Source organism: Piliocolobus tephrosceles, chromosome 11 (assembly GCF_002776525.5).
Source record: "Piliocolobus tephrosceles isolate RC106 chromosome 11, ASM277652v3, whole genome shotgun sequence".
NCBI lineage: Eukaryota > Metazoa > Chordata > Mammalia > Primates > Cercopithecidae > Piliocolobus > Piliocolobus tephrosceles.
In genome coordinates, this window is record NC_045444.1 from 117,950,809 (window position 1) to 117,966,931 (window position 16,123).

Sequence of the window (16,123 nt, forward strand, 5' to 3'; positions counted from 1 at the left end):
AAGGCCAGAAAGGTGAGGTGTGAAAAACCACCAAAAGTATAATCCAACTTTATTTTATATGGTATAAGATTTAACAAACATATATAATGCCATAGATTGTACTCTAAACTTCATATTGAAAAAATGTAATTTGAAAATAGAAATAATTATCTCAAGTTTCATAATTTATTACTTCTCAGATTTGAAATCCAAAATCTAACATTCCTTTCTTATGGCCCAAGGTGTCAATCAACGTCAGGTTGTGAATCTTGTATAGCAACGTGCAGCAGAGAATTCATCTTTCCTTTAACTGGGAGCAATATTTAGTTTTACTTAGTTTCATAAGAGAAAATAGCTGCTCATAAACATAGGTACTTCCAAACATGCACAGAATCTCTGCACAATGTTTTTTATATTTAGGGTAACCATTACCTAGGTATCTGTAGCATTCTGGGATTCCCACATCATCATATCTAGTTTTCAGTATAGTGTTGCACTGCAATTCAATAATTTCCATTTGCAGCTCTTCATTCACATGATTAACACTCATCAAGAAAGGTGAACTGAACAATATCAGTTCATTTTCATAAAGTTTGAAATCAGAGAATCCTTTTTGGAATTCACTCTTCAATTCTTTAATTTTTGGAATATAGTTCAGGCCATTGCTTTCTTTTTCAGAAACTAATTTCAGTGTAGGGAAGTGGGCCAGATTGTTCCTTGTCAAATGAGTTTCCCAAAGACATAATTTTGCTAGGAATTAGTAAATTGAATCATGCATTTGTGTAACCACTTGTGAATGCCTTTGCAGAGAAATATCCAACGTATTTAGATGTGTTGTCATGTCAATCAAAAAGGCTAAGTCTTTGACCCAATTTTTGCTAGTGAGCTGAGGCACAGATTTTCCTTTAGAAGACATGAAAAAGTCAATTTCTTCCAACAGTTCAAAAAACTGCTTTAGCACCATACCACGACTCATCCACTTCACTTCCATGTCACAGAACAGGCTTCCATATTGTGCATCTAACTCACTGAACAAAGTGTTGAACTTTCTATGGTTTGAGCCATGGGAATGTATCCAGGTTATGCTGTAAATTACTGTGTCCATGACGGGATCCATTTTTAACTTTTTAGCACAAAGTGACTCCTGGAGAATGAGGCCATGCACACACTTAAGTTCTGTGCTTTTGCAAAGCCCTGCCACCTTATAGATTTCAGTTTCGTACCAAGTTGTTTAACACCAACCATTGCAGAATTACCATCTGTGCTAACACTTACTAATTTTGACCAGTCTACATTAAATTTTTTAAGACTTTTCTCAACACATAAAAATATGTCATTTCCCGATGCTGTGCCTGTTACGAGTACCATATCTAAAAGTTCTTCGGTCACATCAAAAGTTTCATCAAGGCCAGGCACAGTGGCTCATGCCTGTAATCCCAGCACTGTGGGAGGCCAAGGCGGGTGGATCACGAGGTCAGGAGATCGAGACCATCCTCGCTAACATGGTGAAACCCCGTCTCTACTAAAAAATACAAAAAACTAGCCGGGCATGGTGGGGGGCACCTGTAGTCCCAGCTGCTCGGGAGGCTGAGGCAGGAGAATGGCGTGAACCCGAGAGGCGGAGCTTGCAGTGAGCTGAGATCACGCCACTGCACTCCAGCCTGGGCGACAGAGTGAGACTCCATCTCATAAAAAAAAAAAAAAAGGTTTCATCAACACCACGAATGAACACAGACAACCAGGGAGCATTATTTATATCAGTGTTCTCATGAGCTGCGATAGAGAAAGCCACAAATGATTTCACTTTTTCTTGAAACCTATCCTGTAAGTTTTCAGCCATATCATCAACAGGCTGAGCAACAATATTACCAGTCAGTCTTATATTTGCAAATGCTTGTCTCTGTTAAGGGCACCTAATTTCTGCTGCACTCAACAAGCATTCTTTTATCAACTCCCCATCTGTAAAAGGTTTTGATGCCCGGGCAATTTTCTCACTTAATATACAGCTACACTTCATAGCAGCATCACCTATTTTATTCACATTCAAAAGCAAATCATGTTGAAATCTCAGTCTTTTTCTCAGTTCGTTAAGTTGTTTGTCACGCATCTTTTCTATGTATCCATCGCGGTTCTTGCTATGGTTTGTTTCACAATGGTGTCTTAGGTATGCTCTTTCAACACAGACTTTGTTTGCATATTAAACATGTAGGAACATTCTTTACCTCCACAAAAAAATAGTCTCTCTCCCATTTTTCTTGAAAAGTGTGGTTGTCTTGTTCTATACTTTGTCTTTCCACTTGTGAAAGAGACAAATGCATAAGAAATATCAAAATGTCATCTTGTTTTCTTTTTCCCCGAGGCAGAGTCTCGCTCTGTCGCCTACGCTGGAGTGCAGTGGTGCGATCTTGGCTCACTGCAACCTCTACCTCCCGGGTTCAAGGAATTCTCCTGCCTCAGCCTCCCGAGTAGCTGGGATTACAGGTATGCGCCATCATGCCCAGCTAATTTTTGTATTTTTAATAGAGACGGGGTTTCACCATGTTGGCCAGGCTGGTTTCCAACTCCTGACCTCATGATCTGCCCTCCTAAGCCTCCTACAGTGCTGGGATTACACGCATGAGCCACCATGCCCAGCCATGTCATCTTTACAATATATTTAAAAAAGAACCATTTTCTAAGAAAAAACTATTAACTCTGTGTTTAAAAGTGTTAAGTGTTGTGCTGTTCCCACTGCTGTTGGTGTGGAGACCCTCAGGAACTGAGGGGTTTACCAGCAAACAAGAGCAAAGGCCACACCTAAAAGGAAGCAGCTACTTCTCATCGCCAGCCAACTGCTGCCATGTGGGAATGCAGCCATGGTGCCACCATATTTTCTTTCCTTTTTCTTTGAGACAGATAAAGTCTCACTCTGTCGCCTCAGCTGGAGTGCAGTGGCACCATCATGGCTCACTGTAGCCTCGACCTCCCAGGCTCAGGCAATCCTCACACCTCAGCCTCCTGAGTTAGCTGGGACTACAGGTATGCAACACCACGCACAGCTAATTTTGTTTTTTTTTTTTTTTTTGTACAGACGGGGTCTCGCCATGTTGCCCAGGCTGGTCTTGAACTCCTGGGCTCAAGTGATCCACCCACCTCAGCCTCCTAAAGTGCTGGGATTACAAGTGTGAACCACTGCACCTGTGCAGATTTCCTGTTGTATCAAAAGAAGCTGGAAATCCAGGGTTTTATGTGAAATTTTTTGATTTTTTGAAATACTCATAACAAATTCAATGGTCTCTTACTGTATAAGCCAACATGTTTGCCGATTAGATAAGGCAAATTAGGGACACTGGTTTGGGGTCACTGGTTTAAACCTGCCAAAACACTACTTGAAGAAAATTAATATCTGAAGAGAATTAAATATCTAATTCTGAAACCACAGGTATAAGAGCTTGTTCAAACAACATCCTAGAGGGTGACCAAAAAAGAAAAAATAAACTGATGAGTTTCCTTTTTTTTTGTTTTGAGACAAGAGGTCTGGCTCTGTCACCCAGGCTGGAGTACAGTGGTGTGATCTCGGCCAGGCGTGGTGGTGGGCGCCTGTAATCCCAGCCACTTGGGAGGCTGAGGCAGGAGAATCGCTTGAACCCAGGAGGCAGAGGTTGCAGTGAGCCAAGATTGTGCCACTGCACTCCAGCCTGGGCGACAGAGCGAGACTCCGTCTAAAATAATAATCATAATAATTAATAAAATAAAAAATAAAATGTTGTGTGGCCTTCCCATCTGTAGTTCAGCTACTCGGGAGGCTGAGGTGGGAGGATCACCTGAGCCCAGGAAATCAAGACTGCTGCAAGCCATGATTGTGCCACTGCACTCCTGCCTGGGCGAAGGGAGTGAGACCCTGTCTCAAAATAATAATAAAAGAATAAAGTGCCGAGTGCCCCTAACCTCATACCAGCCCCTTCCTTGGGATCCCCCTGTGACAATCCTGGTAAATCTCAATCCACAGAGCTCTGGGACCCCTCACCTCTCCAGGTACTGTTCTATCTCTATTTTCTTGCCCCTGGCTTTTCTCTCCAATATGGTCCAGAACTATGGCAAGCCCATCAATCTCTGTTCCCTGCTTTTCTTCCAAGGCTCTCTCTGCCTCAGCTTATAACTTGAATTCAATATATGCGATTCTGCGATTGTGGCGATGAGGTGAGGGAGAGAACAGTTAGCATTTAGGGCCACAGACTGTTATTTGTCTTCTGAATCAGTAATATACAAGATTCAAAATCCAAAAAGTAGAAAAGGATATGATTTAGAACATGTATAAAAAGGAAAAAAAAAGGATATGGTGTAGTCTTCCTTATATTCCTATTCCAGGCCACCCAATTTCTAACCATAGAGGCAACATTCTGTGTATATAAAAACAAATGTAGATACACATACAACTTTTCTTAAAAAGCTTGAGATATAATTTACATATCATAAAATTCACCCATTTAAACTTCACAATGGTTTCTAATATGTTTACACAACTGTACGATCATCATTGTAAACTAACTTTAGAACATTTTTATTGTCCCCAAAAGTACCCATCGGCAGTCACTCCTCATTCCTCCCAACCCATTCTCACTCCCAGCCACAAGCAAGTACTGCTCTAGTTTCTGTCTGTATAGATTTGGCTATACTGGACATGTCATATATGGAATGACATACCACACTTTATCAATCCATCAACTGATAGACATTTTGGGTCATTTCTACTTTTTGACTATTAAATAATGCTGACATGAACATTTGTAGGAAAGTATGAACATATGTTTTCATTTCTTTGAGGTAGATACTTAAAACAATTGCTGGACCATATGGCAATTCTATGTTTAACATTTTGAGAAACTGTCAAACTTTTCCAAAGCAACTGAACTATTTTACACTCCCACCACCAACATATGAGGGCTCTACCTTTTCCACATCCTTGTCAACATTTGCTACTGTTTGCCTTTTTTATTCTAGCCATTCTAATGAATGTGAAGTGTATCACATCATGGTTTTGATCTGCATTTCCCTAACAACTAATGTTGAGCATCTTTTTGCGTGCTTATTGGCTGTTCATATGCCTTGTTTGGAGAAACGTCCATTCGAATCCTTTGCCCATTTTTTAATTGGATTGCCTTTTTATTGTTGAATTGTACTATGAGTTATTTATATATTTGGACACAAGTCCCTTATAGGATATATGATTTGCAAATATTTTCTTCCAGTCTACAGATTTTTTCTTTTTTTTTTTTTTTGAGACGAAGTTTCACTCTCATTGCCCAGGCTGGAGTGCAATGGCGCAATCTCGGCTCACTGCAATCTCTACCTCCCAGGTTCAAGTGATTCTCCTGCCTCTGTCTCCCAAGTAGCTGGGATTACAGGTGCTCACCACCACATCTGGCTAAATATGTATTTTTAGTAGAGGCAGGGTTTTGCCATGTTGGCCAAGCTGGTCTCTAACTCCTGACCTCAGGTGATCCACCCACTTCAGCCTCCCAAAGTGCTGGGATTACAGGCATGAGCCACTGTGCCCAGACAGTCTATAGATTTTCTTTTGACTTTTAAAATATGGCCTTTGAAACACAAACATTTTTTATTTTGATTAAGCCCAACTTCTCAATTTTCTTTAATCACTTGTGCACAAAGTGTGTTTTCTTCTAAGGATTGTATGTTTTAGCTCTTACATTTAGGTCTTTGATCCATGTTGAGTTATTTTTTGTGTACAGTGTGTTCTCCATTATGTTTTTACATAAAAAGCAGAATACTGTACACACTGTTTGTCTTTTTTCATTTAATATACACTTTGTCTTTTTTCTCTTAATGATGTATACTGGAGATTATTTCCCATCAGTACACAAAATGTGATTTCATTCCTTTTTACAGCTATATAGAAAAATATCTTATGGATCTGCCAGACAATTTTAGCCACCTGTTGCTTGATATTCAGGTTGATTCTAATTTTGCATCAAACAACTTTGCAATACATTATTTCACACTTGTCTGAGACTATCTGTAGGATAAATTCTTAGGAGTGGAACTGCAAGACAAAATGATAATTGCAACTGTAACTTTGATATATACGGCTAAGTACCTAATCTCCATAGAGATTTCTCCAATTTCACTTCCAATAACAAAGTATGAGCATGCCAGCTTCTTTACCCTCTTCTTCTCCACTGTGCTAACAAACCTTTTGATCTGTGACTACTTGATAGGTAAAAAGTTGTATCTCAGTGTAGATTTCATTTACAATTCTTTTACTACGAGTGAGGATGAGTACCTTTTCCTATTCTTAAAACTCCTTTTCTGTCTGTCCATAACCTGCCTCTATTTCTCCTAAGTTGTTGGTATTTTTCTTACTCATTTGTTAGGTGCACTTTTATTTTATTTTATTTCATTTTATTTATTTATTTTTCTGAGACAGAATCTTGCTCTGTTGCCCAGGCTGGAGTTCAATGTCAAGATCTCAGCTCACTGCAACCTCTGCCTCCCAGGTTCAAGCGATTCTCCTGCCTCAGTTTCCCGAGTAGCTGGGATTACAGGTGCCTGCCACCACACCTGGCTAATTTTTTCTATTTTTAGTAGAGACAGAGTTTCACCATACTGGCCAGGATGGTCTGGAACTCCTGACCTCAGGTGATCTACCCGTCTCAGCCTCCCGAAGTGCTGGGATTACAGGCGTGAGCCACCACACTTGCCCTTCAGAAGGTTTCACCATGGGGACACACTTTATTTTTATTTATTTATTATTTATTTTTTATTTTTTGAGACGGAGTCTCGCTCTGTCACCCAGGCTAGAGTGCAGTGGCGCGATCTCAGCTTACTGCAAACTCCCCCTCCCGGGTTCATGCCATTCTCCTGCCTCAGCCTCCGTAGTATTTAGGACTACAGGCACCCACCACCACGCCCAGCTAATTTTTTGTATTTTTAGCAGAGACGGGGTTTCACCGTGGTCTCAATCTCCTGACCTCGTGATCCGCCCGCCTCGGCCTCCTAAAGTGCTGGGATTACAGGCGTGAGCCACCGCGCCCAGCCACTATTATTATTTTTTAAGACGGAGTTTCACTCTTGTTGCCCAGGCTGGAGTGCAACGGTGCAATCTCGGCTCACTGCAACCTCCGCCTCCCGGGTTCAAGTGATTCTCGTGCCTCAGACTCCTGAGTAGCTGGGACTACAGGTGCCTGCCACCACACCCAGCTAATTTTTTGTATTTTTAGTAGAAACAGCATTTTACCATGTTGGCCAGACTGCTCTCAAACTCCTGACCTCAGGTGATCTACCTGCCTCAGCCTTCCAAAGTGCTGGGATTACAGGTGTGAGCCACCATGCCTGGTCTGGTGTACTTTTTTTTTTTTTTTTGAGATGGAGTCTCACTCTGTTGTCCACACTGGAGTGCAAAGGTGCGGTCTCGGCTCACTGCAACCTCCACCTCCCCAGTTCAAGTGATTCTCGTGCCTTTGCCTCCCGAATAGCTATGATTACAGGAGTCTACCACCATGCCTGGCTAATTTTTTGTATTTTTAGTAGAGACAGGGTTTTACCATGTTGGCCAGGCTTGTCTCGAACTCCTGACCTCAGGTGATCCACCAGCCTCGGCCACCCAAAATGCTGGGATTACAAGCGTAAGCCACCACACCTAGCCTCTGGTGCACTTTTATATCAGCAAAACCAGTCTTCAGTTTTGATGAGTTACCAATATTTTTCCCTGGTTTGTCACTTGTCTTTTGACTTTGCTTATGGGGATTTTTTTTCCCCCATGTAAAACTATATTTCTGCAGTCAAATTTATATATATATATATATATTTTTTTTTAGACAGAGTTTCCCTCGCTCTTGTCACCCAGGCTGGAGTGCAGTGGCATGACCTCGGTTCACTGCAACCTCTGCCTCCCGAGTTCAAGTTATTCTGTCTCAGCCTCCTGAGTAGCTGGGATTATAAGCGTGCACCACAGCATGTGGCTAATTTTCTGTATTTTTAGTAGAGACGAGGTTTTACCATGTTGGCCAGGCTGGTCTCGAACTTCTGATGACAGGTTTTTCCCCCCTGCCTCAGCCTCCCAAAGTGCTGGGATTATAGGCATGAGCCACTGTGCCCAGTCTGAGTCACATTTTTAAAACATAATGCACCACATTCTTTTTTTTTTTTTCTGAGACAGGGTCTCGCTCTGTCACCAGACTGGAGTGCAGTGGCCCAATCTCGGCTCACTACAACCTCTGCCTCCCGGATTCAAGCAATTCCTCTGCCTCAGCCTCCCGAGTAGCTGGGACTACAGGAGCGCACCACCACAGCTGGCTAATTTTTTTGTATTTTAGTAGAGATGGGGTTTCACCGTGTTGGCCAGGATGGTCTCAATCTCTTGACCTCATAATACACCGGCCTCGGCCTCCCAAAGTGCTGGGAGTACAGGGATGAGCCACCATGCCCAGCCTGCACCACACTCTTTTCTGGCATAGGTACTATGCTTTACTTCACATGGGCGTGGATTCTCTGGTTTCTTGTATCTCCCCTTTACAATCATTCTTTTTTATTATTTTTAATTTAGGACATATCAGATATTAAACTAAAAAAACAGATACTACACTTGATCTTAGCCAAAAGGCTGAGAAGTGATACGATAATTCTTCAGGTAGAGAAATGATTATAAAGACTTAAGTATATTTGATTAAAACCTAATTAAACTTTGAGAAATTATATAACTTTTGGCAGGAATTTGTTTGTTGTTTTCTGGAGACTAAAGCAGAGTGCTCCCAAATCTCCTCCTGGCAAACACTGCTAACAATGGAATTTATTCTTTCAGATTTGTTTTCCTATATTTATCATGGCTTTCCAGGTCAATACATATAGTTCTATCTTATGCTTGTTAGATCTGTAGTATTCTTTCTAGAGATTACGTTCATCAGAACATACTGCTACAGATTATTTTAGAGTTCACCTACACCAACACATTTAGCTCAAATGTATCTATAAACCCAATATTCAATTTTCGCCTCAGTGACAATCCCTTCAAAATATATTATACTCCACCCTCTCTAATTTCACTATATTCACTCTCTTACTCTACCAAAGCCTAGATACCTAAGGACAGTGTTTCATTAATTGGTTACAACATAAAGCTAACAATTCAATTCTACGTTCTATTTTGGTACCTGTCCAAGCAAGTTACCAAGTACATTATTCTAGCAGAGTCAGCCCTGGAGAGAGAAGAATGAATGTACACAATCTATGAATAAATTCCAATCTCCAATCTTGTACTTGGTAGCAGATTAAGTCTCTATTTCTCTATAGCACCACTACAGTTTTCTAGGAGTTCTGGCTGTCCCTTTATGATGTCTCCTTCGGCTTTGTATGCCTACTGGCAGAAATCTGGATAACTATTCTTTCCTTCTCTACAATCAGGCATAAGAGATTTGAGAGAATGTAAAGAAATTCCATTATTTTGTATCCAGCAGACATACATTCTTATTCAGTACAAGGGGTAAAACATACCTTTTACTCATCCCATCTTTGCTCACTAATCTGATTTGAAAAGCATCCTCAAACACAAGAAGTGTTTCATGTGGAATGACTTTGTCAGGCAGGTTCTTGAGTCAAAGTGTTTCGGCATTTTGATCTACATAAAAACAAAAGAATATTTTTGGTGAGTTTAGATTTAGTAAGCATCTAAAGTCCCCTAAGATAGAAAAAAATACCCCTCAGGCCAGGCGCAGTGGCTCAGGCCGGGCGCAGTGGCTCACGCCTATAATCCCAGCTTTGGGAGGCCGAGGTGGGCAGATCACGAGGTCAGGAGATGGAGATCATCCTGGCTAACACAGTGAAACCCTGTCTCTACTAAAAACACAAAAAATTAGCCGGGCGTGGTGGCAGGTGCCTGTGGTACCAGCTACTCGGGAGGCTGAGGCAGGAGAATTGCTTGGACATGGGAGGTGGAGGTTGCAGTGAGCCAAGATCGCACCACTGCACTCCAGTCTGGGCGACAGAGCGAGACTCTGTCTTAAAAAAAAAAAGAAAAAACAAAAAACACCCCTCAAAGAGTTGTAAAGTGGAAACAACCACACATCTTCGTTCGTTTAACAAATATTTGAACACATACTCTGGGCTAGGGCCTGTGCTACATGCTCGCTGTGAAAACACAAACTTGGCCTCTGCTCTCAGGCATGCGTTCTTGTTGGAGAGGACTGGTAAATGAAGAGTCACATAATTATAAACTTTGATAAGTGCCAGGATGGACAAGTAAAAGGGGCAATGAGGAAGTCCAGTAGAGAAGACTTACCCTACTGTGGGTGTAAGGAAAGAGTTTTCTGATCTGAGGAAGTTATATTTAAGCTGAAACTGGATGGATGGGTTTCAAGTAGCCAGGGACTGAGTCCTGGAAAGAACGTTATGACAGAGAAAGGTGAGCCATGCAGCTCGAGCACAGGAGAGAGGGCAAAGTGCCACGGAGGCAGGTGGCCGGTCGGAAACTGAGGACTACTTGCATCAAATTAAAAAGAATGTGATATTCCTGCCTGACCCAGAATCTTCTAGATACATCGATATCTTTGAACAAATTACCTTGTTTGCATACCTTTGTTTCCTTTCTCTTTGGTTTCTTAAATTTAATTTCAAACCCAAGGACTTTTGTATCACTTAGTTCCAGGGCCTTTTCTTGATCATCAGCAGATTTAAAATTCACATAGCCAAATCTCCTACAGAGATGTAGAAGAAAAGGGAAAAAGCACACCCAGGTAAGATGAAGCGCCTATGCCTCTGGTTAACTAATCACACTAGCTGTTGGGATAGAAATTAGCACTAAGTCACAAGCAGCTGCCTAATTTACAATTTAAAACCAAGTCTCCACAAACTGGCAGTCAGTACTGTGAAGTAACTATGGAGAAGTAGTTCTCACCCAGGGAGCAAGTTTGACAATGTCTAGAGACATTTTTGGCTGTTACAAATAGGGAAGCATCTAGTATCTAAAGGGTAGAATCCAGGGAGGTTGCTAAACATCCCACAACGAACTGGACAGCCACCACAACATAGATTGCCCAGCCCAGACCCGGCACGGTGGTTCATGCCTGCAATCCCAGCACTTTGTGAGGCCAAGGTGGGCAGACTGCTTGAGCTCAGGAGTTTGAGACCAGCCGGGTCAACACATATTTCCTGTCTCTACAGAAAATACACACACACACACACACACACACACACAAATTAGCCGGGCATAGTGGTGCATGCCTGTGGTCTCAGCTCCACATCGGGAGGCTGATGTGGGAAGATGGCTTGAGCTGGAGGGCAGGGGTTGCGGTAAGCCGAGATCGCACCATTGCACTCCAGCCTGGGTGATAGAGCCAGACCCTGTCTCCAAAAAAAGAAGAATTGTCCAGTCCAGAATGTCAGTAGTGCTGAAATCAAGAAACCATGTTCTAGAGCAAGGATTGAGAATCAGTGCAGAGTTTGCCTATTGACATCTCTGTTAGTTTTCTGCTTAACAACTGACAAAATTTAACCAAAAGCTATAGCAAGTGTGGCTTGAAATTACCAATTTTGGCTGGGCGCAGTGGTTCACACCCGTAATCCCGGCACTTTGGGAGGCTGAGGTGGGAGGATCGCTTGAGCTCAGGAGTTCAAGATCAGCCTGGGCAACATGGCGAAACCCCATGTGTACAAAAAAGGCATGGTGATGTGTGCCTGCAGTCCCAGCTATTCAGGAGGCTGAGGTGGGAGGACTGTGTGAGCCCAGGTGGCAGAGGTCGCAGTGAGCCATGATCACACCCCTGCACTCCAGCCTGGGCAATGGAGTGAGACCCTGTTTCAAAAAAAGTTATTTGTTTATTTATGTATTTATTTTTGGCTGGGTGCAGTGGCTCACACTTGTAATCCCAGCACTCTGGGAGGCTGAGGCAGGCAGATCACTTGAGACCAGGAGTTCAGGACCAGTCTGCCCAACATGGCAAAATCCCGTCTCTACTAAAAATGCAAAAATTAGTCGGGTGTGGTGGCAGGTGCCTGTAATCCTAGCTACTTGGGAGGCTGAGGCAGGAGAACTGCTTGAACCTGGAAGGCAGAGACTGCAGTAAGCTGAGATCGTATCACTGCACTCTAGCCTGAGCGACAGAGGGAGACTGTCTCAAAAAAAAAATTTTTTTTTTTTTAATTTTTAAGAAACAGGCAGGGCACAGTGGCTCACACCTATAAGCCCAGGACTTTGGGAAGCTGAGGTGGAAGGATCACTTGAGCCCAGGAGTTTGAGACCAGCCTGGGTAAAATAGCGAGACCCTGTCTCTAAGACTTGGAAGATCTTGGGATTATTTTAATATTTTGGTTGGGAAAATGAGGTAGCAAAGTTTAATAATAGATTTACTAAACATGGCCACTGAAGGATTTTACATATTCACTTTAAACTGCAAGTGACTGAGGTAAAATCCCACCAAAAGGTGAAGAGCAGTAACAAAAGGACCTGAGAAGACAGCAGCCTATGAACCATCATGAAGTAGCATAAAGCTACTGGAACTCCTAAATTCTCCAGGAATAGTAAGTGCTGGCTGATAAGCTCTTAAAAACCTTCTTAGTTTATTGGTACTTATCTGGACAAGCCAACTCTGACACCAACAACTTCGAGCTCATTGTTAGCAAAAAATTAACTGAGACCAGCTTTTGGTTCAGCAGCAGTTTTGTTGAAATTCAGGTTTCCAACAAACAGCTGGAATGCTACACATGGTTCAGTTGCTACTCAAAAAGGTTAAAAAAAGAAAACAAAAACACTCAGTTCAGATAGAGTAGCACTGAAAGAAAACCCATTGAAGATTGTAACACCAAGCTTCTGTGGCAAATCCCATTGTTGCTCGTTTCGGCTAAAGGAGACTAAGTTTTTGCCAACGTGACATTCTCCATGCATCTCCTGCGCTTTAAACCACGGCCAATAAGTTACCTTCTAATTTTTGCTTTTTGGCTCCAGGGGAATCTTTCTGATTGGCCATTTCCTTCTTTTGTTTATCAGGTGTTTCTTTGATAGGTTCTGTGGGTGAAAGCCAGAATATTGCATTTATAATCATCTGCTTGGGCCACTAATGAGTAAACTGGAAACTTTTATATTCCTAAGCTACACTTAATTGTCACAAGACTCATGAGTTGAGTCTGGTCAGGGTACTTTTAAAAGCATTTCTAAATTAGTAAGAAAGTTATTTAAATTAATCAAAGAAATACAACAGCCCCTTCTGAGGGGCTTCACTTACAACTAGCATTCCATGATGTCAGTCACACTGCTTAACAGGGCTGATCCAGATCATCCGACCTTCCCCCCATCCTCTTCCTCACTGCCTTTGTCACTGCCACTGTCGCCATCCTGTTCATCATCTTCAACCCTCATGGGAAGGTCTTCTCTAACTTTGGTCCCAGCTTTATTTTTCCCCCCACCCCCAGAATCACAAGGGAAGCCACCTAATCAATTACTATTACACAGACTAGTTAAGAATGACAAATTCTCCTTTCAGAGAACAACTTTTTTTATATCCGGCTGTATATAAAAAGTTAACTTTTTATTGTGAGATAGGGTCTCACTTATGCTGCACAGGCTGGAGTGCAGTGGTGAGATTACGACTCACTGCAGCCTCAGTCTCCCTGGCTTGATCCATCCTCTTGCCTCGGCCTACCAAGTAGTTGGGATGACAGGTGTGTGCCACCATACCTGGCTAATTTATTAATTTCTTATAGAGATAAGGTCTTGCCCTGTTACCCAGGCTGGTCTTGAACTCCTGGCCTCAAGCAATTCTCCTGCTTCAGCCTCCCAAAGTGCTGGGATTACAGGGTATGAGCCACGATGCCCAGCCTCATTTTAACTTTATTATGAAATAATTTTAAACGTATGGTTCTTGCATTTTGATAACTATAGTAAGAATTACTGCTTTGGTAGCAATACTTTAAATGTTACACAGACTCCATCAAGACAAAAACAAACCACTGAAAGTTAAATCTGAGATGACCTACCTGCGTGGATCATAAGCACAAAGACAGAACTCATCAATGTATAGTATTTAAAGAGAAAATTTCTGGGCTACGCACGGTAGCTCATGCCTGTAATCCCAGCACTTTGGAGGCCAAGGCAGGCGGGTCACTTCAGGTCAGGAGTTCAAGACGGCCTGACCAACATGGCCAAACCCATCTCTATCAAAAATTAAAAAATTAGCCAGTGTGGTGGTGCGTGCTTATAATCCCAGCTACTCAGGAGGCAGAGGTTGCAGTAAGCCAAGACCACACCAATGCACTCCAGCCTGGGTGACACAGCAAGATTCTGTCTCAAAAAAAAGAAAAAGAAAAAGAAAGAAAGAAAAAGAAAATCTCTGACTAGGGTCAGGCAGACAGCAAAGGTCAAACATCCACTGAAACTCCTCATCAATGAGGCCAATCCTGAAGAATCAGCCAGGGATTGATTGCCAAGGCGTTTTTCAGAGGGATGGATTTTTAACAGAATCTCTCCCCGAGTGCTAGAATGGCACACACAGCAGCTTGTCTCTAACTCACAGCCACTCACCAGGAACTCCCTGCAGAAGGGTTCTTTACCTTCCTCATCCTGGTCCAATTCACTGTTCCGGTCGTCATTCTCCTGGTGGCTCTCATGGTCCTTGAGCTTGGCTCCCCTCCTGCTTGGTGATATTAACTTCTCAGCAAACACAGGAGCCAGAGACTTCCTCCCCTACTTTCCTTCCTGGGGCAGTAGTATTCTTCCCACAATTCTTATGAGGGACAAGAACCTGAAGGAGAAACAGCAACAATGAAGATGCCTCTTCATGAAGCTACAGTCACACTGCACAGTCGCTAAGTGCAAGATGTGGGTGGGGCATGTAAATCAACAACTATTTCAACTCTCTAAGATGGATTTCTCCTAGAGAAATGTAGTAAAAAGTCTTCCAGCACCAGAATGACCTGGCATGCTTGTCTAAAGAAAAAAAAGAAGACCAGGCCCGGTGGCTCACGCCTGTAATCCCAACACTTTGGGAGGTGGAGGTGGGCGGATCACCTGAGGTCGGGAGTTCGAGACCAGCCTGACCAACATGGAGAAACCCCGTCTCTACTGAAAATACAAAATTAGCTGGGCATAGTGGTGCATGCCTGTAATCCTATCTACTCAGGAGGCTGAGGCAGGGAAATTGCTTGAACCCGGGAGGCGGAGGTTGCCGTGAGCCGAGATCACGCCATTGCACTCCAGCCTGGACAACAAGAGTGAAACTCTGTCTCAAGAAAGAAAATTTAAAAAACAGAATGCTGGGCATGGTGGCTCATGTCTGTAATTCCAACACTTGGGAGGCCAAGGTGGGCAGATCACCTGAGACCGGGAGTTCAAGACCAGCCTGGCCAACACGGTGATACCCTGTCTCTACTAAAAAAAAAAAAATTTTAAAAATGGCCGGATATGGTGGTGCACACCTGTAGTCCCAGCTACCCAGGCAGGTGAGACATGAGAACTGCTTGAACCTGGGAGGTGGAGTTGCAGTGAGCTGAGATCACACCACTGCACTCCACCCTGGGCAACAGAGTGAGACTCTTATCTCAAAAAAAAAAGAAAAAGAAAGAAAGAAAAAAAGAAAAATTCTCAGACTTCACTTAGCACTAACAAACCAGAATCTCTACAGGGAAGCATCCAGATTTCTACGAGTACGGACGCTACTGCCCCAAGAGAATATACATCAATTATTCATGTCATTAGAGCCCCAATTCTGACTTTGTATGATGGGTCAGTGTCAAAATGCAGGTGCAAAACACAGTTTATTCAGTGTGCCGGAGGGAAAACTAAAACTACCTTTAGGCTATGTATATAAGGTATATATGAAACATAAATGAAGTTTGTGTTTAGACTTGGGTGCCATCCCCAAGATATCTCATTACATATCTGCAAGTATGCCAAAATCCACAAAATCTGAAGTCTAAAACATTTCTGGTCCCAAGCATTTTGGATAAGGAATACTCAACCGATAACAGTAAATGCTATCTTATGTTTCTCAACTTAACCAACTGGCTGGATTAAATGACTGTCTCAATTCCAAATAGGTCTTACTATAATAACTTATTGCTTACCAAATGCCAAGCATGAGTGGGCCACTCTGTGGTACCCCTACTAATGTGAGTGTCTCTATTCCTGTGAGCTGAACTGTATCTTTATTTTATTTTTTTTATT

The 16,123-nt window shown here is 42.5% G+C and overlaps 1 long non-coding RNA gene and 1 pseudogene across 1 annotated transcript in view; both read right to left on the minus strand.

Annotated features, from left to right (window-relative positions):
- Positions 1-417: 417 nt before the first annotated feature.
- The window catches only part of LOC111527550, a 20,705-nt gene continuing 4,999 nt past the window's right edge, over positions 418-16,123 (minus strand). Inside the window, exons 5-8 of the long non-coding RNA XR_002726700.2 lie at positions 14,512-14,702; positions 10,544-10,664; positions 9,466-9,589; positions 418-1,123 (exon numbers count right to left, since the gene is read on the minus strand). This is a non-coding gene — a long non-coding RNA (uncharacterized LOC111527550). The remainder of the gene's footprint in view (positions 1,124-9,465; positions 9,590-10,543; positions 10,665-14,511; positions 14,703-16,123) is intronic.
- On the minus strand, positions 8,458-8,590 carry LOC111527573 (annotated as a pseudogene).